General features: G+C 30.6%; 1 long non-coding RNA gene across 2 annotated transcripts; it reads right to left on the bottom strand.

The window, feature by feature from the left end:
* LOC127719006 (uncharacterized) lies at positions 1–23,465 on the bottom strand. 2 transcript variants are annotated; one of them, XR_007990090.1, is made up of 7 exons: positions 23,033–23,465; positions 21,917–21,988; positions 20,157–20,331; positions 18,163–18,375; positions 13,064–13,170; positions 5,686–8,830; positions 1–1,469 (listed from the first exon to the last, which is right to left on the bottom strand). It is a non-coding gene; the product is annotated as an uncharacterized LOC127719006 (long non-coding RNA). The 2 variants fall into 2 exon arrangements; XR_007990091.1 differs by lacking the exon at positions 23,033–23,465 and adding an exon at positions 22,473–22,677.

Here is a 23,465-nt window from a genome sequence, read left to right as displayed (position 1 = left end):
AACATGAAGAATTGATTTTATTTTGTGATAGATTTCGTAAGATTTTGATTTGACAGTATTTAGAATTGAAAATTCGTACTCGCTTTTTGAAACAAAAAAATTCATCAAGCATCGAAACTAACAGTCGCTAATAAATCATTATCTTCTTAGAATCTGTACTATCTTGCTCCAACAACAGAAATGTATATTCGGTTGTAGATAGTTTGACAACCTCTTCCTCGAAATTTAAAGGAAGTTTCCTCACTTACTATGAATGACGATGTTATTCAGGGTACCGTGTATCTATAATAATGCACCGTTCAATTCATGATTGATATTTGTTTATTTATTATACCTAAAAGACAATCAATATATGTTGCATTAAATGCTTATATGTTTACGTAATAGCTTTTAGCGTTTTGTGATTGTTTTAACACATGACTCTTTGTGAACTTTAATAATTTATAAAAATCGAACATGTAAGCCAAAAAAAAAACAGTATGCATTGACTGTTTTGCGAACTTATTTACCGAATTCAAAGTATTGCGTTTATGAATTCCCTGTCAATAAATGATGCAACAAAATATATTATATAAGCTGCAATATATTTTTGATGGTGTAATATAATTGCATCACGGCATCATACACATTTTGTTAAATGCATGCACATTCTGACGTATTATCCACTGTAAGGAGCATGGGCATTAGCTATTCCCGATTTAAACTTCCCGCTTTTACCCAAGTAAATACTGTTATGTGTATAATGCATCTCAGAATACATTCACTCAAACACCAACATTTTATAAACCCCTCAATGAAAGCTCTTAAGAATCTAACTAAACCACTCATTTATACGTCTGTCATTTATGCATCTTGATTGGAGTATGTATATGTACTTTAGTTCACATCTTTGCTTCAACTACCAAATCGCCTTTTTTATTTGAATACGGTAGACATTTTTTTGCTTTTGATTATCATTCATATTTGCCAGTTAAATCAGTTCGAGTTTATTTTAGAACTATTTTCAACACAAGTTGACATATATTTCGCTTTGGTCTATTGATACTATTGTCCCGAATACGTCGGCAGTATGGATAATGATTTAATATGTAATCACAATTTACCGATTCGAATGTCCCATGTTTTATATATTTATAATTAACATCATATTCCTTGTAACATTCACTCGATTGTCCGACTGTGAGTCACTAGTGTGTATTGGAGATGTTCTGTGGTCCTAATTCTTGCATGCTCATTATCTTTTTTTATTCCTTTAAATGTTTCAGTAAAATTAATGAAAGTCGTCGTAATCATTCTTTTGATGAAAGTTAGAATTACTTTACGATATCACTCAATAGTTGGGCTCCGTCGCGGTCTATCCGACATGCAGTGTGTTCCATTACAAACTCCAACGTCCTTCTATCGTATCATTTTTCATTTTTAAGTTCAGGAAGAGTAATAACGACCAATTATTGTCACTGCCGACATATCTGTAAAACATAAACATAAATATGAGGCATATCTGTAAAACATAAACATAAATATGAGGAAAGAGTTTTTCCTTTGTTTCCTTAATGTATGTTTTTTCAAATGATGATTTTGATATCTTATATTTGCTAATATCGGAAGAACATAAAGCTTCAACTAAATGCCAATCATCATAATAATCATACATTTCTGATATCTATTTATGAACAAACTGACCAAACAACACACGTATAGAAATACTGCTGTTGAAATTTTTTAATGATTAAAAATAAAACATGAAACTAATTTTAATCATATGTTTGTCTGAATACAGAAGAAAAAACTATAACATAATCATCATATATTCAACTTAATGAGTAGAAGGCTGACATGAGTTCACGACAAAACATTTCACACTCACGAATGATCAAAGTATATATTCTATGTAATTTTAGTTTAGTTGGAGGACAAATTTTATGACAATACTTGGCAAGAATTGTAGGTCACAAGTGATTTAGATTTTAACATAGAGATTAAACTAAATATAAGATTCGGACTCAAAATACACCAACTAAGATCCTATACACACCAAACGTCACATTCTGTACATGTTTTACAATTAGTTTCAAGTAATGACCACTGGTTTTACATTAAATTTGTTCTCATCTGTACATCAGTTTCAATTACCTCTTTATGGAAAATGTTCAACCAGCAAACAATATGCACATGTAATTTACGAATAGTGCTGCAAACTGTTACATCAGTTAGGCGCAGACCAATTCATATTATTTTCAATTATAAACTTTTTTTTGGGGGGGAGGGGGTTTCGGGGGGATGGTGGTTAGATAAATTGTTTAAATTCCATTTTTTTTACAGAAAACATACATTTGTTTCAGGAAGGGGTGAGGAAAATTGTTTCATTCCATTGAAAATGAAGGGCGGTGTAAACAACATGGAGTTAAATAAATGTTCCTGTATGTTATGGATGAAAAATTGTTTGTTTTTTATAAATATGAAAAATAATGGTTTGTCACAATAAGATGAATGGTAAATACCTTCCAAAAATTGTTATATTGATTTGTAGAACTTTGAGTGTTCTAAAGATATCACAATTAAACAGGATAACACAGCATAATTGTAGGCGAAAAAAATATTTTGAAAATAAGGGATGGATTGATTGGTGGTTGATTCATGTCTAGTGGCAAATATTTCATACGTGTTCAGGACATGAACAAATTCACAATCAAAACAATAGGTAGGTCTTATAATAGAAGCCACTCGGGACGAAGTTCAGAGAAATTTAGACTGCCACTCGAAAATTAGAGTATATTGGATAGGGAAAGAGTATATCCCTTGCAACAGGTCACCAACAGACCCTTGAAAGTGTTGTTGCAAGGGTTTTTAACGTGCTCTGATCTCTCTTTACACAAGTTATCAGATTTAATGTCCCCATTCTGACAGGTCGTTGCTACATACTTGTACATCCCGCACAGCCAAACTGATGATACACTTTGACAAGGGTTTTACTGTCGATTGTAAATAAGACCTAAGTGACAATATTTCTATTACCCCAAAACCTTAGTGGTGATTTTGGAAATTAATATTCTGGACTGGTACTAACTGTTCAAAATAACCGTTTCCAAAAAAGGTTCACAATAAATATTTTTCCCTAAAAAATGCAGGACTTTGCAAGAAATAGTTGTATACAAAAAGAAAAGAAAAAATGTTCGTGCTAAATAATAAAGCCGTTATATCAATAAGTAATATGCATGCTATCAATACATTTGTTATCGTGTTTCCGGTTGAAAAAATCTGTATGCATAATCTGGAACTGTTTGAAAATTGAGTTGTTATAAGGACCGTACAAAACAGACCAAATTTATCTTTTATTTTGTATTTGAATGTTCCAAAATCTTTCAAAGTCTTATACACATATATGTGCGCTTGCATAAGGTGAATTCATATATTGACTCAGCTCAGATGTAAAATGAATATTCCATTAGCAAAAAAGAAAACAAATATTAGAAATCATTTTTTTTTCAATAATTGTAACCTCCTTAAATATTCATGGTAAAAACCACGTTCTTAATATCAAGTTATATGTATACTTAACATACACAAGTCCTATATTGACTATGGACTGCATGTTGTCGAAACCTGATTTAAACTATATGTAAACATTGAATTTTATCAATGGAAACGTAATAAAGTTTATTCTAAGTGTTTAGTTAACTTTAGCTCAATGTGAAAACGGCCTAACACAAAAATTTGAAAAAGTACATACTCTAGGACTGAGAACAAGCAATATTCAAAAATGTTTAAGGTTTTTTATTCTTTTTTTTTTTAATTATGGTTTTATATTTCTAACGTTGCACCAACAAACGTTGATTTTTATATTTAGCATTGTCATAACGATTTCAAAACTATATCGTCAGATAATTTGTGTTCTGTCTTTATTGGGTGTGTCTTTACCATTGAACAAACCCTGACATGTTTTCTGTTATGCAAAAAGTAAAATAACAAAATACCGAAAATTCTAAACGGAAAGTCCCTAAGCAATGGCAACTCAAAATCCAAACACATCAAACGAATGATAACAACTGTCATATTCCTGACTCGGTACATTCATTTTCTAGTGTAGAAAATGATGGATTACACCTGGTTTTATAGCTAGCTAAACCTCTCACTTGTATGACAGTAGCAAAAAATGCCATTATATTGACATTGATGTGTGAAGAAAACAAAAAGACATAATAGGTAAAAATGTCAAACATAGGAGTACAGCAGTCAAATTGTGTTATAATCTTAATCACAATGAAAACAAACAAATAGGTCAACATAAAAAAATAAGGCATAGAGACAAAGCACATTAGTAAAAACGAAATACAAGAATACAAAAATTTAACATAGCAGAATAACACAATGACGTGATGTATACGTACAGAGCCACGTCAAATGGATATTACCAAAAATAGACTAAACAGTAAAAGTAATAGTCTACAAAGACAAATGAAAGAATACTATAACATGTGTTAAAGATGATAAACAACGTCAGTACCTAGAATCTATATTTCAAGACCATCGTGTATTATTTGTGAAGTTGATAAGAATGATTTATCAACAAGGTCTTGTTTAAGAAAAAGGACGAGACGTTCTTTGACATACTCCTGGTTCATCAACTTTCTGCTCAGTGATGACGTTTTAAAAAGACTTGGTCGATTGGTTAAGTGATTTTCTGTACACAAGATTGCATCAACATTTAAAACAAATTAAATTTGGCAGGGTCATGTTGTTTACTAGACTGACTTAACATGTTTATGAAGTTGAAGACGTTTAAAGAACACAAAAGACTAGAAGAAACTAAAGGCATTTATAAACTTATGATTATATCGCATAAAAACCAAATACGCACGACAAAGAAAACTTAATTGACGTGGCCGAAAGTATCTAGTTACATCATGTTTATTCTTAGTTAAAATAAAAATTCCTATATATGAAAAAATTAAGTTTTTGTATGATTTCCAGGAAAGCAAATCTCCACCACTGCCAAAATTGCATATAAGTTAACAAAATGTAGTCACCGTGTAGCCTTCCATATAATTAATCAGTTATATGACATCGGACAAATATATAAGTTCATGTTTTCCATTTACCTTCACTATACATGTACATATGTTTGTAGCATCGCAATCAAAGTAAAAACTCATCAACTATACCTGGCTTATATTACGCGTAATTTCAATCGTTATTTTTCTGACAAAGTGTTCGGTTTAAGGTGACGTTATTTGATGTCATGTGTACGTTTGTTTGGCATTTCATCGACGTAGTAAATTAAGATGGAGAATTTATATTGTAAAGGGATACTTTCCACATGACTTTTTCAATAAATGTGTTCAATGATGAAATAAATATTTGACAGGGTTGGATTTTTTACATAAGAAAACAAGTTGTTTCAAAAATGGCAAGCAGGCACATTGATTGTGAGTTTAAAGATGCATAGATTCAGTTATCCTATCAAACATTCAAAAGACCTGATAAATCAGCGTATAGTAAAATAGTTTTTTTTAATGGTAATGTAACTTATATGAATAATGCGCATCGGGTAAGCCATCATCTGACACTAAAATGATTTGAAAAGCGGAAGTTACTATTTTCACCTTCACAACAACTAATTTTAACATGTACTTTGAAATTATATCTGTAGAACACAACATTATAATAAATTATAACAATACTTACAATGAAGGATATATAAAGCAGGAACAACAATGGTTAATTAAGATACTGCATAATCTTTCTCAACTGTAAGTCAGATGTGTTAAGCAAAATCTTCTACAGAAAAATAAATGTCTTTGTTCAAAAAACAGGTAAAACAATAGGTTCATGTAAACACTTTTGTATATCCATTTAATATCACAAAAACTTATATGTACTGATTTTTTGTCATCGTTAAATACCCTATATCCTCCGTTTTTTTTTTTTTTTTTTTTGTTACTTCTATTATGTATTTTGTTTTTTGTAGACGAGTGTTTGTGTAATGTGATTTACTTTGTAGAGTCTAGTCTACGGATAACAAACTGTTATGCAGTTGATCCAAACTTGCCAATATCAACGCATATGCGCGAAAAACAATCTGAGGATAATAGTGTTTTCAGTTCAAATATGTGTATTGTGACATATTAAATATTTCTTTATTCAAAATCAATTGAAAATTATAATCATTTGCCTGTGCTGATGTAACTATAAACATTTTTTACACGTTTCTATAATAAGTTTTGAATTAAAAAAAAACATAAAATCTTACTCACCTTTGGATGCCAGTGGGATCAATTAAGGTTATGTTTGTAAATACCTCATATATAGACGTTTTAAACATTTCTTTAAATGAAAAAGGATAACATAAATCAATTCGTTAGGTTGAAATTAGATATATAAAACATATGTATAATCAAACTCAACATGCTAATATGTGCAAATTTAGAGACATGTTTAATCAAATATCAATTAATTCATGAGATAATGGTCATTGATTTGAAAATCATTTGTTCATAGAAGGGATACTTTGTTTTCATGAAAATATTATTCGAAAAAAGCAAAAGTGAGTTCAAGTTTTATTTCAAATATGACATTATCAAATTAGTCAAACTAAACATTAAAAACCAATAACACATCGTATAATATAGACATGATGTAAACATGTCATAAAGTATTTAGAAAACATCTTAATCATAATATACAATGTGACATGTCACTTATGTCGTTTTAATGAATGAAATAAGGTTGTGTGAATGTATGTAGTTCAAATCTGTATGGAAAGAGGGGCAAACACGATATTTCTATGACCTATCGAATTAAACTAGCTATCGGGTTTGTACTAACATGAGCAACACGACGGGTGCCATTTGTGGAGCAGAATCTGCTTACCCTTCCGGATCACCTAAGATCACCCCTAGTATTTGGTTGAGTTCGTGTTGCTTAGTCTTTAGTTTTCTGTGTTGTGTTTTGTGTACTATTATTTGTGTGTTTGTTATTTTTCTTTTTTAGCCATGGCGTTGTCAGTTTATTTTCGATTTTTGAGTTTTAATGTCCCTCTGGTATCTTTCGCCCCTCTTTTCTAAATGTATTACAAACTTGTATTAACATAAACCTTGAATATTTATCGATTGAAACATTATTAGTAAATACAATTAAAAACTCGTGATTATGAGGTAGAACGAACTATATGCATCCCTCTGTAAGCCTACAAAGTAGGATACGTTTATTCGTTTGTACTATTGTTTTGTCTAGGTTTTTTTTATTATTGATTACTCATAGCTGATATCCAAATGGTTACGTCAATAAAAGACTGCTCTCTCATATCATAAACATCTGTTATTGTGAATTCATTAATATTCGTTGGAAACCAATTTTCGTGGATTTCGTTTTCACATGGGAACCACGAATTAAAATGTTCAACGAATTACAATTTTTTCTAAAGGAATGTTTGCAGACTTAGCATTAACAATGACATTAGATATACACGAAAATGCAAGTTTTCCTCAATCCACGAAAATTGGTTACCACGAAATAAAATGAACCAACAGTATTGCATTTATTAAGCTAGATAATAGAGTTAGTTAACATGTACGTTTCGTTAATTTAAAGCGAATTAACAGCTACGAGATAACATTGATTATATGGCTGCATACACGTACAAGCAGTACATAACTATTTCACAATCTTTAGACAAAGACCCAAACAAAAAGGTTAAACATCGTCAACTAATGACAAATAAAAGTTGCAGATGAAAATATATAGATTACATATATGATAAAATTATGCATAACATATTTAGGTCAATAATTTAAACATTTATTGCAAACATTTTTATTTGTCAAATTACGTGTACAATTCATCCGTATTGTGCAATATACATTGTTTGTATGCATGTAATTTTCTCATTTACAGACTAACATACATTTGTACAAACTTATTCATTCTTCTTAACAAGTCATTATTTACACATATTGCATTTTAAATAATCCAATTAAAAAACATTGCAAATCAATTATGAATTGATTCGTTAAGAAATATCCACATGTTTATTGGACTGATAATCCTCTCATTATAAGCTCTGATTCCTTGCCCGGCTGTGCCTTTACCTTTTGTTCTTTTTGGTTTATAATGTATAGGCTCTTCATTTTTTTTTTCATTAGGTTTTGATTTTTTCAAATATTTCGGCCATACTATCATGTGACATGTGAGCTGCATCGGATAGAAATTGACAAATACACTTATACATGTACATGTATCATACTTTGATTGATTTTGAAACATTCAAATACGAAATAAAAGATGATTTGGTCTATTTTGTAGGTTTTTTATATCGACTAAATTTTCAAACAGTTACAAATTTTGCATATAGATTTTTTTCAACCCGAAAAAGGTTAATATATATATATTGATAATCATTTGCATAAGGTCGATTTCTATCTGACACAGCTCATGAATTGTGGAAATGCGCATCTTGTGCAGAACAATTGGTACCGTTCATGTGATTTTATCTTAATTGACTGAAAAAATATAAACAGTATACGAATATGTCAGATAATTTATCTTTACCCTTTTCTTCCAATAAGTATATCCTTACCATCATAATAAAGTACACCATGAATTTTCTCTGTATCTGTGTGTACGACCTCTGCCATTGTAACTGGTGATACTTTGACCTTTAATATTTGATTACCATTTGAGCAATATATTTTGCTACCATAAACATAGATGCCTATGTTTGTTCTCGTTTTATTCGTGCTGACAACTTTGATAGCATTTGTTCCATTTAGATCGGAAGATTCCAAATCACCTTTTTGATATTCCATCCAATACAGTCGTTTTTTGTTAGCATCTGAAATAGCAATGGTGTTTTTAGAATCACTATCATCAGTTTTGGTAGTTATTTCAATATGGTGTTACAAGGTATTTATGTCGTGACTATATTGAAATAAAATAAACATAATTATCGCCTCACATTTGACACACGATTCATTACACTGATCAATGATAATTAATACTTAGCACAAAAAAAAATATAAAAATAATACTAGTAATAAATATACAGATAGTGGAATTGTTGATTTACAGTATAAAGGCCTGACCTATAACGACAATTTAGTAACATGAATTTGAATTAATAGATATAATGATGTGGTATGAGTGCCAATGAGACAACTCTACATCCAAGTCCAATTAATAAAAGTAAACCATTATAGGTCAAAGTACGGTCTTCAACACGAAGCTTTGGATCACACCGAACAGCAAGCTATAGAGGCCCCCAAAAATCACTAGTGTAAAACCATTCAAACGGGAAAACTAACGGTCTAATCTATATAAAAATCGAGAAACGAGAAACACTTATGAACCACATCAACAAACGACAACTACTAAATATTAGGTTCCTGACTTAGAACCGATGCAAACAATTGCAGCGGGTTTACACGTATTAATGGTAACAAACCTTCACTCTTATCTGAAACAATAGTGTAACATCACAACATAGAAAGACACTATAAAATATCAATTGAAATGGCTCAACTCAATCAAAAGACATATTAACACCAGTGAACATACACTGAACAAATATTTGATACAATGTAAATACAAAATAAATAAACTAAATGAAGAATAGTTAAAGTAACATGTTATACCGCTGTGGAATGTCAAACAATTTAAGAAAAACAATATGCTTGAAGAAAAATATCAGCCATTTGCAATTACTTTAAACACAGGTAAATGAAAATAATTTTGTTGTTAGGTATACGTGTACAGTTCAAATGGACAAAGGAATTTTTTTTACAAAATAAATAACTTTCATTGATGTTCATAGTACGAAGAATTGAAAATTTATAGTAATAACAAACACTTATCAAAGCTGGTATATAGACCAGATTTAACCCTGAATAAGTAAACATTAAATAACAAAAAAAACATTACAATTAGTATCAACAGGTCAAATAAACAAGAAAGTACGATTTGAGAGTACTCGCCGTTACTGACAGCTAGTTAAAAGCCAAAAACAATTAATAATAAAAAATCATGCATCAGAGACTAAAATCAACTAAAACACATCCCAGGGATTTAGTATTTTAACGTCATGGACAGTCAAAGAAGACAAGACTTGTGCAATGCCAAGAATAAATGTATCGACAGGCAGTAGGATAGTTAGGAGTTAACCTCTTTATAGATGAAAATGAACGTGGGTGTGTCTTTATACATCCCGTTTGAAAAGAATACAAATTTAGTTATGTTTTATTTTGCTGATGACAAAATCGATATTAGTGCCAATGTAAACTATATTCAAAGATCTAATTACAACATTGGTAAGATAACCTTTACTAATAAGTTTGTTTAAAGGTAAGCTTGGCAGGAATATACAGTTTTCACTAGTTGTTTAAATCAAATGTTGTCATTTCTGGCCCTTCGCGACACACAATGGTTTAAAAGTTTTGTAATTTTTTCTTTTCGAAGGGTGTCAGTTTTCTAGGAATAACGATGAGCCTTTCGGGATTACTAAGAGTATTATTCTTATTATTTGAAGAAGTCATTGTATGTATAATAATAATAGTATTATTATAATCATTATCATGATTGTTGCATTGTTATTCAATAGAATACACTCTTTAGCCTAAAACCAGCTCTTACTGAAAAGTAAAATAATAGAAATACCGATCTGCAAGGGAATTTCAATACAGAAAGTCCTTTATAAAATTGCAAAATCAAAAGCTCAAAAGTCAAAACACACCTTACGACCGGAAAACAACTTTCATATTCCTGACTTGGTACAGGAATTTCCTTATAAAGAAAATGGGGAATTAAACCTGGTTTGTTAGCTAGCAAAACCACTCACTTATATGACAGTCGCATTGAATTCCATTTTATTGACAACAATGTGTGAGCAAAACAAACAGACATTATAGGTAACCACGTCAAAAATTGGGGTAAAGCAGTCAACATTGTAATACAATCTTACTAACTAATAAAACAAATAACAGTTTCAACAAAGAATCACAAAATGGCATATAGACAAAGAAAATAACCAAAATTAAAAGACAATAATTAAAAATAGACCATAGCACAATAACACAATGAGGGATGTATGAGTACCGATCCACGTAATCCAAAATGAACTAAACAGCAAAGGTTAAAAATTTAAAAGGACACACATAGGAAACTGTACACGTACAATGACGTAATTAAGATGACAAACAACGTCAGTTCCTAGAATCTATACTTCAAGACTATCATATTTGCGAAGTTAATACAGAATATTTATCAACAAGGTCTTGGTATCTTCCAATGATCTTTTTTAAAAAAAAGGACGAGACGTTCTGTAACATAACCTTGGCCCATCAACTTTCTGCTCAGACACTGGTGACGTTTTATAGAGTCTGAGTAGCAGCAGCAAGCACTTGGATACCGAATGAGTTGGGAAATGTAAATCCCATATGAAGGTGAAGTTGGTATGTTGCTGCCAAGGTGGGAAAAGTTTATAATTTCATAATTGAAATCGTCTCGTTTGTCAGATATTCTGATATTATGTCAAATTCGAGGTATAAGTCTAAAAATTGAAGTAGAGGAAGCCGTGTTAGTTGTTTCTTTAGTTTCAAGTTCTGGAATATATATTAATGGAACCGAATCAGAAAAAGTATGGATTCTTTATGGAAAATACATCATCAATATATCTAAATGTGAAATTAAATGATCGGGCATCTTTGATTTACATGTTTTTGATAAGTGTCTGAAGGAACTTATATGAAAATTAGAAGTGATCGGCAAGGAGTAGCGCACAGTTTGTTCCCATAGGAATGCCAACAACTTGTTTAAAAAATATACCTCCAAATTCAACAAATTTGTTATCAATGAGAAACTCCATCATACTGATCACTTGTAGCTCTGTGTAGCATGTTTTATCTTTTTGTTCAACCAACTTTGTTTGAGCATTGATGTAAAAAGCTACTGTTAACAACCTTTGTCAAGTTTATGCTTAAAGTTATAATCAATTAAAAGAAACTGTCTGCTTAATGTTTTATTGTTTTAACTGCTTACATATTTATTTAAGCTTGGCCTTTGTACAGTTTATTGCTTAGTATCCACAAGGTTCAAAGTCAATCGGTCACCTGCAATTGTGCATGTCATTCTTGGTTTAACTCTATGGATTGTTATTTTATTGGCAATAATGTGCCATTTCTAATTTTCTAATTTTGAAAAATGTCATGGAAACAACAATTGTTATGGGGGTATTTTTCACATAAATTATACCATTTTCGACTTATTGATATACTATTAGGTCTTTTCTTATGTATATAATCTTACACATAAGAAGTTAGCAACTATGGGTCACCGTACGGCAAATTTTTTTTTCTTAACGTTTTGTAACATACAGATAGCAAGATTTAGCAGTCTTCATTTGGGCAAGTCAAACATTAGAAAAGGACTTTTTCTTTGTATGTCACGGTCTAAAAAGAAATGAAAGAACATGAAAAGTCATTTTTGGAGGTTTTCTGTTCAAACCCCTGGAATAGACTACTTTAGCAGTATTTAGCAAAACTTTCAGAACTCTGACTCTCAAATGCCTTTTAAATCCGTACTTTACCCGGTCTTTCTAAATTTTTATTTTTTATTTGAGCGTATCTCTGATAAGTTTCTCCTCAGTGTAAACGGACATTTCGATAAGTTAATGTACTCAGTTACTCTTTTCCATCATTAAATATTCAGAATATATTGTGGTATGTTCTGTTCATGCTTTTCTTTTATATAATACTTAATTTGTAAATATGATTCTGATAAGCTTTCCACTTAGACTGGAAACACTACTTCTTCCGCATATTATAAGTACTTGTTGAAGGCTTCTGATTTATGGATAAAACATATTTTTGTCATTGTATTTTAGCCCATTAGATTGAAAAACGTCCAGCTTCAACCTCTAAAAAGGATGCCAGGAAAACATTAAATGCAATCGTCAACACATTAAATCTAATTCCAGGAATCTTCTATCATTATGAAGGCTATCGGTCATCGGTACCACATATTTTATATCCATGTTGTCGTTTTTTTTTTAACATAAACCATTGAGTCTACATACCTATACCCAAACCAGTTACATCTACCAATTCTTTAATGGTCGTTTTGTCAGCAACATTTAATCTTGATCTTTTTATTTTATTTGTCTTTGTACTATAATACAGCCATCTGTAATCACATAATAGAAAAATATTGAAAAACGTGAGAGAGTTGTGAATAAATGGTGGTAGTCTACTTTGGATCATAATAAGACATGTTCCTTAAAAGGAAAATGATATCGTGTGGCTTCTATCACCTAAACCAATTTAATCTTTTTCAAAGAATGTTTATTACAACTAGTTTTTTTCTTTCTTATTCGTTATTATTTAGTTTACATCATGTCAATACCCTACGATGATATTGCACAGATAATCCATCATGTTTATTATGCGGCATTGACATTAAAACGAATAACATATCGGAACTGAATTGATCACATTTTAATGACATTATTACTTTTCAATAAATAAGAACCAATTTAAAAACCCCTTTACTATCAGTTGATTTCAACAATCTGCTTCCAAACGGTGTCTTCTTATACGTTATTTAATGTTTCTTTACATTGTTTATGACCTTGAGTAAAAATGGTGGTAATAACAAACAATATAAGAATTAAGTAAATGATAAGAATTGTTGTTACTGTTGCTGTATCGTCAGACACTACCAGACTTATCATCTGTGCTGCCTCAAATTTCAGAATATAATCTTAACACAGAGGAAACAACACCAAACGACTTATCATATAATAATATGTTAAAAAAAACGCAAATTGAAGACAGTTATGTAAAATGATTTGTTATAATCATTAAACAATATTATTCACTAACAGACTAAAAAAAATAGGAAAATGAAAAATGATGTTTTAACATGCTCAGAATGCACGAATGACAACCTCAATAGTGTTGACTATTTCCTGTGAAGTCACAAAGATTTGGTTAGATAATATGTTATAGATAATGCATGTTTTGCGTTTTTTTTTTTTTTTTTTTGTCGTATAGCACACCGAGGGATGTCAGAATTAATCAAATGAAAAGGCAATCCTGACAGCCATATATGTGTTATACGACAACAAAACTTAAAATCTGCATTATCTGACTTGTATACCATAAACAAATATTATTTTCTGCAATGATTTGTGGTATATTTCTTTCTGATACGGCTCATTTACAATGTGAAATAAAACTCACTCATTGATTTAGATATAAACTTTAGAAGTCATTATCCAGTTACCATGAAAACATAACTGTTACAGTATGAAGCAAGACACAACTGATTTGTCACGGTGTATGAAAAATACAAGTCACTTTGTAAGTTGTTGACAATTTTATCGCAAAAAAGCAGATTATTCTTGTAACAACTTTTAATAAACTATTCAGAATAAATTTTGCCACTCTTTTGTCTAGCATTACATTTTTGTTAACTGATAACCTGGAGTATACATTATGCATCCCCCCTAATGTTCACGACTGTTATTCTGTAGAAAATAAGAATATTTAGTAATTTGATCATTTGATAGAGTAAAACAAAAAAATAGATGTAAAAAGTTATGAACTGGCACAAAGGAAATATGCAATCGTGATACCTGTACATGTACAAGTAACACGAAAAACGAATATCCAAGGTCGAAGAATGATTTCCAATACAACGTGAATCAATAGGATTTTCAAAAATCCTACACACGAATGTAAATGTGTTAAATCTGGCTTGTTTTGAAAGTATTAGTTAAGTAAAGTTAAAATGTGCGATTTGTTGGTATTTCAATCTAATAAACAGTGGAAATGATTGTTTCTGTCGAGCCAGAAACGATGGAAAAGAAAAAATGTAAAACCCTAATTGGTAACATCACACGATTACTATCAAACGACTTTAATGTTTATTAAATAATTTAATTATAGTTTGCATTTTAATCAGGGAAAATAATGACCGTACGCAGGACATTATTTTATGTCTTGAAGTATTGTAACTTGGTATCGTCCGGGTTGATTCTTCCAAAAAAGCACCTTACGTTCTGTAAGAAAATAACTCCGTATAGGTATATAATGTTACTTATCTTTTGAATATTGTTCCCAAAAAAATGCCAAAATAGAGAGACAAGAGCTTAACACACTGAAAATGATTTCTACATGTATATTGGTTCACTATTGTAAATAGTCTTTGTAAAATTTGCAAACAAGTAAGTAGTAACATATGCACTTCTTCGACATATTACACATGTTTTACTGAAGTTTCTGCGATCTTCTTTTAACATTGTAATGAGATGAAATAAAATGAAAAGGGAACCCACGTCATCCCGCCCGACCTTTCGCTCGTAAATCAGACTGGCATTACAAACATAGAATATAGAAATAAGAAAATGATGTATTATTGCCAATGAAACAAATATCCACCAAAGTTCAATGAAGTGGATGTTAGCAATTGTAGACAATCATACGGCCTTCAATAATGAGAATAAAAACCTAACTTTATAAAAGGTTCTGACATGTAAAACATATGAAACAATCCAATTGAGAATTATAACGGCCTAATTTATAACAAAACAATTTCCAAAAATTAAATATTAGACATGAATCAATTACAACGACTAAACAACAAGCTTATGACTTCGGACAGGCACATTACGAATGTTGCAGGGTTGAACTAGTTTACTGGCGCTTAATCCTTCCCTTAACCTGGGACAAACAGAACAACATTAGAACAAATTTTGAAGATCAGTTGAAAAGGGTTCACCTCATCAGATCAGATACAAACTAAAAACAAAAAACAAAAAAACACGAAAACACAGACCGGATGTGGCAGCGTATCTATACATCCCAAAACAAAAAAGGCACCAAGTAAAGACTTGATAATACTCGAAGATACTGAAAGCTGAAACCAATAACAACTAATAAAAAGAATCATGTATCTAAGACTAAGATATCAATCAATACACACCCAACACGCAATGGATTTAGTGTAAAAACGTCATTAATAGAAACCATGACATTGTGCATTGACAGTCATCGACAAAGTGTAATTCCATGCATTTGTGTATAACATTAATATCAACTATTGATTTAATTAATGATATCGAATCCAGCCAAACTTGCAAACCAAATTCTTGTCTCTATGGAAGAATATAGAAAAAGGTTTTAAAAGATTCGTGGTATCGAAATACTTGACTAAATAATTTTAGTAAAACATATATTACACTCATTCAAATTCAAAGCGTCAATTCAGACACGAGTATAGCGAACGAGTTGTGATATATAAATGTTGTGTACAAGTTATCATTTTGTACAAATTATAATTTGTACAAAAAAGTTGTACACATTATAATTTGTATTTGGACTTTGTACAAATTATAATTTGTAAACAAGTGCCTGTACAAATTACAATTTGAACACAATTCAACTAAAATTCACTTATAACTTGTACAATAATTTATAGTATGTATTTTGTTATAAAAAAAAAAGCATAGATATACACTACAAAATATTTATATAATATTAAATGTTAGTGATACATGAATACCAGTTAATTCTGATAGTACAATGAAAATTGGCCTCAGTGGCAATTCTGATAGCATAATAGAAATTGACCCCAGTGACAATTCTGATAGTATAATAGAAATTGGCCCCAGTGACAATTCTGATAGTATAATAGAAATTGACCCAGTGACAATTCTGATAGTATAATAGAAATTGGCTCGGGTAACAATTAGGATGATATTGACGTTGAATCACCAATCATTCGTGCCAAGAACCGTGAGCTGGCTGGCCAACAGATCCAAGCCGAATATCTAACCATGAAAACGAAACAGAAATTATCAAAGCTGGCTGTGGGGGATAATGTCATTTTTCCAATTCCTCAGTATGATCGTTCCTCAACTGAAATCAAATTGAAGCTGTTAAAGCCACATCTTTATTCGCAGCAATGGTTTCTGAGCTTAAAATTTTGCTACGTGAAACAGTTAAAAAGCTTTCAAAAACTGATGGTCAGGGTTTTCTTTCATGTAGATACAAAGGAGGAGAAGCACTTCTCAATATGTAAAATGTAAATGTAAAAAGTAAATGAGTTTGTGCGATTCCCGATGCCATAGTTCACTCACACGCTCAAACAAATGATGCAGAAATATTTTTGTATTCGGTAAATAAGGTTTTTTGTGTGGTCATTTAATAAAAAATTTATAGTGTGTATCAATCCTTTTTTTTTATAACAAAATCAACAATTTGAATTAATGTACACGTTATAGGTTGGACTTTGTAAATACAGCTTTTTCACAAACCACGCTTCTTTTGGGGAAATATAAAAAAATCATCGATATTTTTTTTTGTTTACGTACTGGTTCCCAGATATGATCCCTATGTTTCATCTTAAATCGGGAATGTTACCAGTATAAATGCACATGGTAGGGGGTAAATTGAATTCTAAGAAAGATCATAAGTGATGTGAGGGGTAGTGCAGAATTTTAGTACAAGTTTAAACTCTAAGAAGTTGGGGGTATATAAATGTTGAAAATATGACGCACAGCCCTGTGTATTTACATTTGAATAAAAAAGTAGTGCAAATCAATTTTCCATTTTAGGTCATTATGTTTTACGAAACTTTATAGTAAAAGTTGCACAGTTCTAGCCGTAAAGGGAGTTCCTATGGGAAATTGCATTGTCTATATTTACTGAAATGCAACCTATAAGTGAATTTTAGTCAAAATATGTAAATATTTCAATTTGTACAAAGTAAAAATACAAATTAGAATTTGTACAAAATGATAACTTGTACAACAACAAAAACACCGTTAGACGGTGCCAGAGGAGCATCACCTCCAAAAAAATAAACAATCGTCCCTTTGGTCGTAAATTTTTGTTAAGACTTCTCGTGTAAAACTGATATATATATCTAACTCTAGAAAAGTTCAGTTATTGGTGTTAATATTGGATCTATTTAAAGTAAGTTAGCTGTGGTGAATTTCGGCAGTATATTCAGAGTATTCTTGATTATTATGAGAAAATATCATCAAAATAACAGTAAGTATTGTTAAATTTATCAATCAAATCGAATTTAGACAGATAAGCTGGTTTTGTGCTTTCTCTATTATCCTATTATAACCAGATTCCCAAATGCCGTATTAATTTTAATTCAAACCTGTTTACGTAATCTAATGTAATAGCATATAGTTGATCATCTTGCAGAATGAAGTTCTTATTTGTCCCATCAAAATTACATCTATAGATCTTTTGTTGGTATATTTCTGTCCAATACACATGATTCAATAGCGGGTCAATAACCAGAGCTATTGGTTCCCTTGCACTTATTACCAATTTAGTGCTATAAGCTGTATCAGATGGATAACGAAACCTATGAAATGTAAATAATACTTTTGTATAATTTCACACTTCCTTAAATGAAATAAATACTTTCCGTGCGTTCGAAGCGCTTTTCAGGATTTTCTTTCGTGAAACACAGCAAATTATTGAAAACACGAAACCAACGAAATATATACAAAACATTTGTCAGAGGTGAAAATATTGAATAAAACCATAACCCATTGACCAAGACAAAGTGGTTAGCATGAAAAATGAGACCAAGGTTATTTGCTCCCATGTAAACAATTAAGATGAGAATAGATTAACAAAGATCTAATTATCAACTAAACAAAACAAAATGAATGTGACACTTGTTTCGTCTTCACTCTCTGTATTTTGAGGATATGAGGGTTCGTCCTACGAAAATATCTAACTTTCATTTGTATGTTAACATCTCTCTTTGATTGTAGTTTTCTCTCTCCCAAAACAATCTTTTCATATTTGAAAATCCCTAATAGTACCTTATGTACTTTAATTGAGGTTATTGGCGTTCAGTCTATCAGAATGATTTCTCCAATATATTTTATGATTTAACCATTATATTTTATTAAAATTTAAGACCATTGTTTTCATTCTTATTAGCAATCACTACAGTATATTATATTATACTATGTAAGATAAACTAATTTGGGGTAATATAAATGACGTGGATATATTTATAAGTAACTTAAGGTTTATCAGGTCTTTGTATGGACTTCAACAATAATGGAAACCATGATCGTTAATTAGCTAAAATGCATCAATATGGCGAAATATGAAATAATTTAAACAAGAAAAACAATAAACATAATACAAAACTCAGAACTTCATTGAATGATCCCGACTTAAAACAGGCACACAATGAATACATAAGGTTGCACACAATTGTTTGTGTGTAACTGTCACTCTAAGCTGGAACAGTATTGTGACAGCATAAGTTAGGAACCAACTGCTTAAATCAGTTGAAAAGGATTTTGGTGATAAGAACGACGCAGATCACAAAACTATAAAGTCACACAGTAGTTACTATTTCTATGTAGCAATATTCCAGCCTGCATACGAAATACATATCTCCAAGTTGATATGATTTTCCAGGGCTTGCATTTCCTATCACCATTTCCTTGATAGAGGGTTGTTGTCCACAAAGAAGCTATTAAACCATCAGTCCCAAGTGGTGAAGTTAAAATAATCTCTTCGTAAGTTTTAAGGACGCCATCAGAAGTTGGTTGACCGTTATGGAATATCCGTTTCATAGATGTTCATAATGTCGTAACTACAATCCCGTCAATTTTTCCCGAATGTGAACTACCGAATTAGCCTTATTACCGGATATTTGTACTTATATGAGCAATACGACGGTTGTCTTATGTGGAACAGTGTCTACTTACCTTTCCGGAGCACCTGAAATCACCCCCAGATTTAGGTGTTCGTGGTGGTCAGTCTTTAGTTTTTTATGTTGTGTTTTTTGCACTTTGTCTGTTGCTTTTTTTTTCTTTTTTAGTCATGTCGTTGTCAGTTTATTTTTTGACTTATGGGTTTGAATGTCCCTCTGGTATCTTTCGCCTCCCTTTAAATGTAAGATGATTAAAGCCAAATACAATTAGCTGTCGTCAATAATAACTTTCAGTCAATCTTTTAACATTTTGCCAGAATGCTGAACCATTGATAAAATGGGATTCCTGAAATTGTATTTAAATATATAAATGATTCCAGCCAAAGTCAGGAGTACTGAAATACAACATACACATGTATATATCAATTTCAAGATTATAAGAAAATGCTTTGATTGATTACCTCAAAATATCGTCTTTATTATGCCTCGGGAAAAAAATATATCCAGTTTTATAATCATAGTCTAAGGAATATATATTACTCTGCAGATTGGATACTAAAGTTGATACTTCTCCATTGAGCAAGTTTATTTCTTTAATTGAACCATAAATTGAATAGATTATCTTGTTTTGAAGCCCTGAAATTAAAGAAAAAAAGCCAAAACATTCTATTATAATTATACTCTAAGTTTTCTTTCTTACATCCCCCCCCCCCAAAAAAAAAAAAACAGCACCAGCTAGTGTTGGCTTTGGTCGCTGTATATTTTTGTTTTTATTTATGAAGAGAAGCTGAATTATCTACTTAAGCTTTAAACAACACATTAAATTAATAGAGATTACCCGTTCCAGATGCTTCGTGTAGTGTAATAAGTTGTTTTTCGGGAAATTATGTTCTCTGTTGCAATATTTATGTCTTTTTACCTTATTATTTCTATATTTATTATATCAATTGCAGAATAATCTACAATGGTAACATTCAGAGCTTAAGCCCGCGTTAGTCTGAGAGAATAATCCACGGAGGCCTTGACATATTTATGGTATTTTTATTAAGCAAATTTTCTCTGTCTTCTTTTTTTTTTCTTGTTATATATTACGTCATCGGGGACAAATACTTGCCTCCCAATACCGCTAAACGTATATTTGATAAGAGCCAACAAAAAAAAAAAAACACACATCAACTAACCATAGCACGTTTATTCAGAAAGAAAAAAATTATATCACATGACATATTGCATCATTACACAAAGGGCCGAAACTGTCATGACTTTGTTATAAATCATATACGACTATATATAAACACATAACACTAACTAGATTAAGTGTTTACTTTAACAGCAGTTTCAATAAAACCATATTAAAAGATTAAACGTTGGGACGAAATCAAGGCTTTAAAACATTTGTTTAAGTGATTCACATGTATGTTTGATTTCTGACATTTATGTCCATCAGCGGCATAAATAAATATATGTATATAGCTTTTATTTTAAACTCGATTATATATAACTGAATTGGCATGGTTTTTACATACATTCAAAGATACGATCCCTTTATAAAAAAAAAACCTGTATATTAATAAATGAATAAAAACGCTTGATAAGTGAAGTTGGTAAATATTGATCATATGTTTTTGAAAAGTATTTTTGTCGAACCTTAAACAATAAATAAAAAACAATATATATAACCATCAATAGCGTTGTTTCATACATATTTAACTATGAACAACGCGCACATTATGTAGCGATATCATACAAACAATGTCAGCTACATTTAAACATTTATAAAAAGAAACTTTTTGAAATACAGATTCGAACCATGAATCTAATATTCAGCGTGCAAATTCAATCTTTTGGTAAGTATAAACTACAGCTTGAGTAGCGTTGTTTATTGATTGCATCAATTACTTTGTTTTTTTGTATCGAACACCACACGTGTCGTCTCGTTGGATCTCTGAATGACAACCTTTTTTGACAACACTTAACTAAAAAGGTTATAAGGTACGACACAAATGTTACCATATAACATTGTGTTCAACAAATGTTCAACCCTTTTTTCTAAGCAATATAAACGTATATAAGGTACAGATGATCACCTTTTAAATTGTTACACTTTGTATTCATTATTTGTTGTAATAAGCATTGCGTGATCGTTTTTGTTTTCGTTTATTTAAGAATAATTTATATAGTATTATGTGAATGACTATTTAACTACAAGCATGTCCCTTACCTCTACTGATGAAGCAAACGAAAATGAGCAACTTAATAAAAACACAAACACTGTATTTCATCATGATGTTATCTGCAAAATATAAAGAATTTATTGTTAATAAGTCAAAGTAAAACACAATTCTCAATTCAAATTGTGATGAAATATTCAAAAATTAATCATGTTTAGATGGTAAATGCAAATGTCTATTATTTGCATCGGGCATTTTTTATCCATATTGTTGTTTTTTTTTTTAATATCCAGGCTGTTCTGTTAGCTAAATGTTGTTATATTGTTTGCATTTTCTTTCAAATAAAAAAAGGCAACATTAGTATAACGCTGTTTAATAAATCGATTAAGCAAAACCAAATCAAGGTTACAAACTAAAACCGAAGGGGAAAATCTACTTTAAGTGGAAAACAACAGAACAACAGAAACACTGTACTGCAACATTAAACAAATTTCAACATACACAGAAACGGACTAGTTTATAGCAACTGACATGTTCCTGACTTGGTACAGTACATTTTAAGATCATTTAATGTATAAAAAATGTCACGAGTTTATTATAACTTACCCTTAAAGTGACTATAAAACAAGATGCAAAAGCATTATATGTCCAATCTGTAATCCTATTGACAAGCAAGGTAGATAATGAAACGCAAATATAAATTGTTGTAACTAAATTCTTCCGTATCAAGTTCCCTTGTTGATGAAAGAATGACCTTTCAGATAATCATATGTTTTTTTGTTTTTTTTTATTTGTATGAAAACTGGGTTTGTCGTTCCGCATTCTTTGTAATATTTAAATTAGTAAAAAGAATAAATAACAAAACATCTCACTACTAGTGTATTTAGTTTACATTTAACATAAATTAACGGATACAAAAATAATTGTTCCACGATAAAGACAAGGATACAGTGAGTTGTTAAAAATAAAATATTCGTATCTGTGTACCTTTAACAAAGACAGTATTGCTTTTAGACCATGTGATTTATAGTGTTTCGTTTCAACTATTGTATTCAAGATTAAGTCAAATAATGTAACACCTGTTGTAGACCTTTATTTTGATGATTTTGTACTAATATTGATAACAAAATTGCTTTCAGAAAAAAAGTATATCTAAAAATACTTACAGTTTAAATAAGCTAGTAACTTAATAAATTATATTCACAACCGATAAAAACTATATATCCCTGTTACCAGTATGACTGCAGTGAAACTATATTATGACATGGTCGACACGCTTCAAAAACATGATACAAAAAAAAATTATAAAACATGATTCAACAAAAAATGTAAACCATAGGGTATGTAGTCGTATGTGAGATAAGGGAAAAAGATAAGTATATTCATTAAATATTCCACATGCATTAAATTAAAATGTGATATGATTGATTGCAAATGCTACAACTATCCGATAGAGATAAAAAAAAAAAACGAAGATAAAAGTAATGATAGGCCAATGTCAGCCTTTAACAATGAAAAAAACACAAACTGTAAAGTCAGTTATTATAGACCTGGACATAAGCAATGTGAAACACTCCAAACGAGAAAATTGACGGCATA

This window comes from Mytilus californianus, unplaced genomic scaffold, assembly GCF_021869535.1.
Source record: "Mytilus californianus isolate M0D057914Y unplaced genomic scaffold, xbMytCali1.0.p SCAF_10, whole genome shotgun sequence".
Taxonomy (NCBI): domain Eukaryota; kingdom Metazoa; phylum Mollusca; class Bivalvia; order Mytilida; family Mytilidae; genus Mytilus; species Mytilus californianus.
Note: the sequence above shows the minus strand (reverse complement) of the source record. Positions and strands in the feature narration are given on the sequence as shown.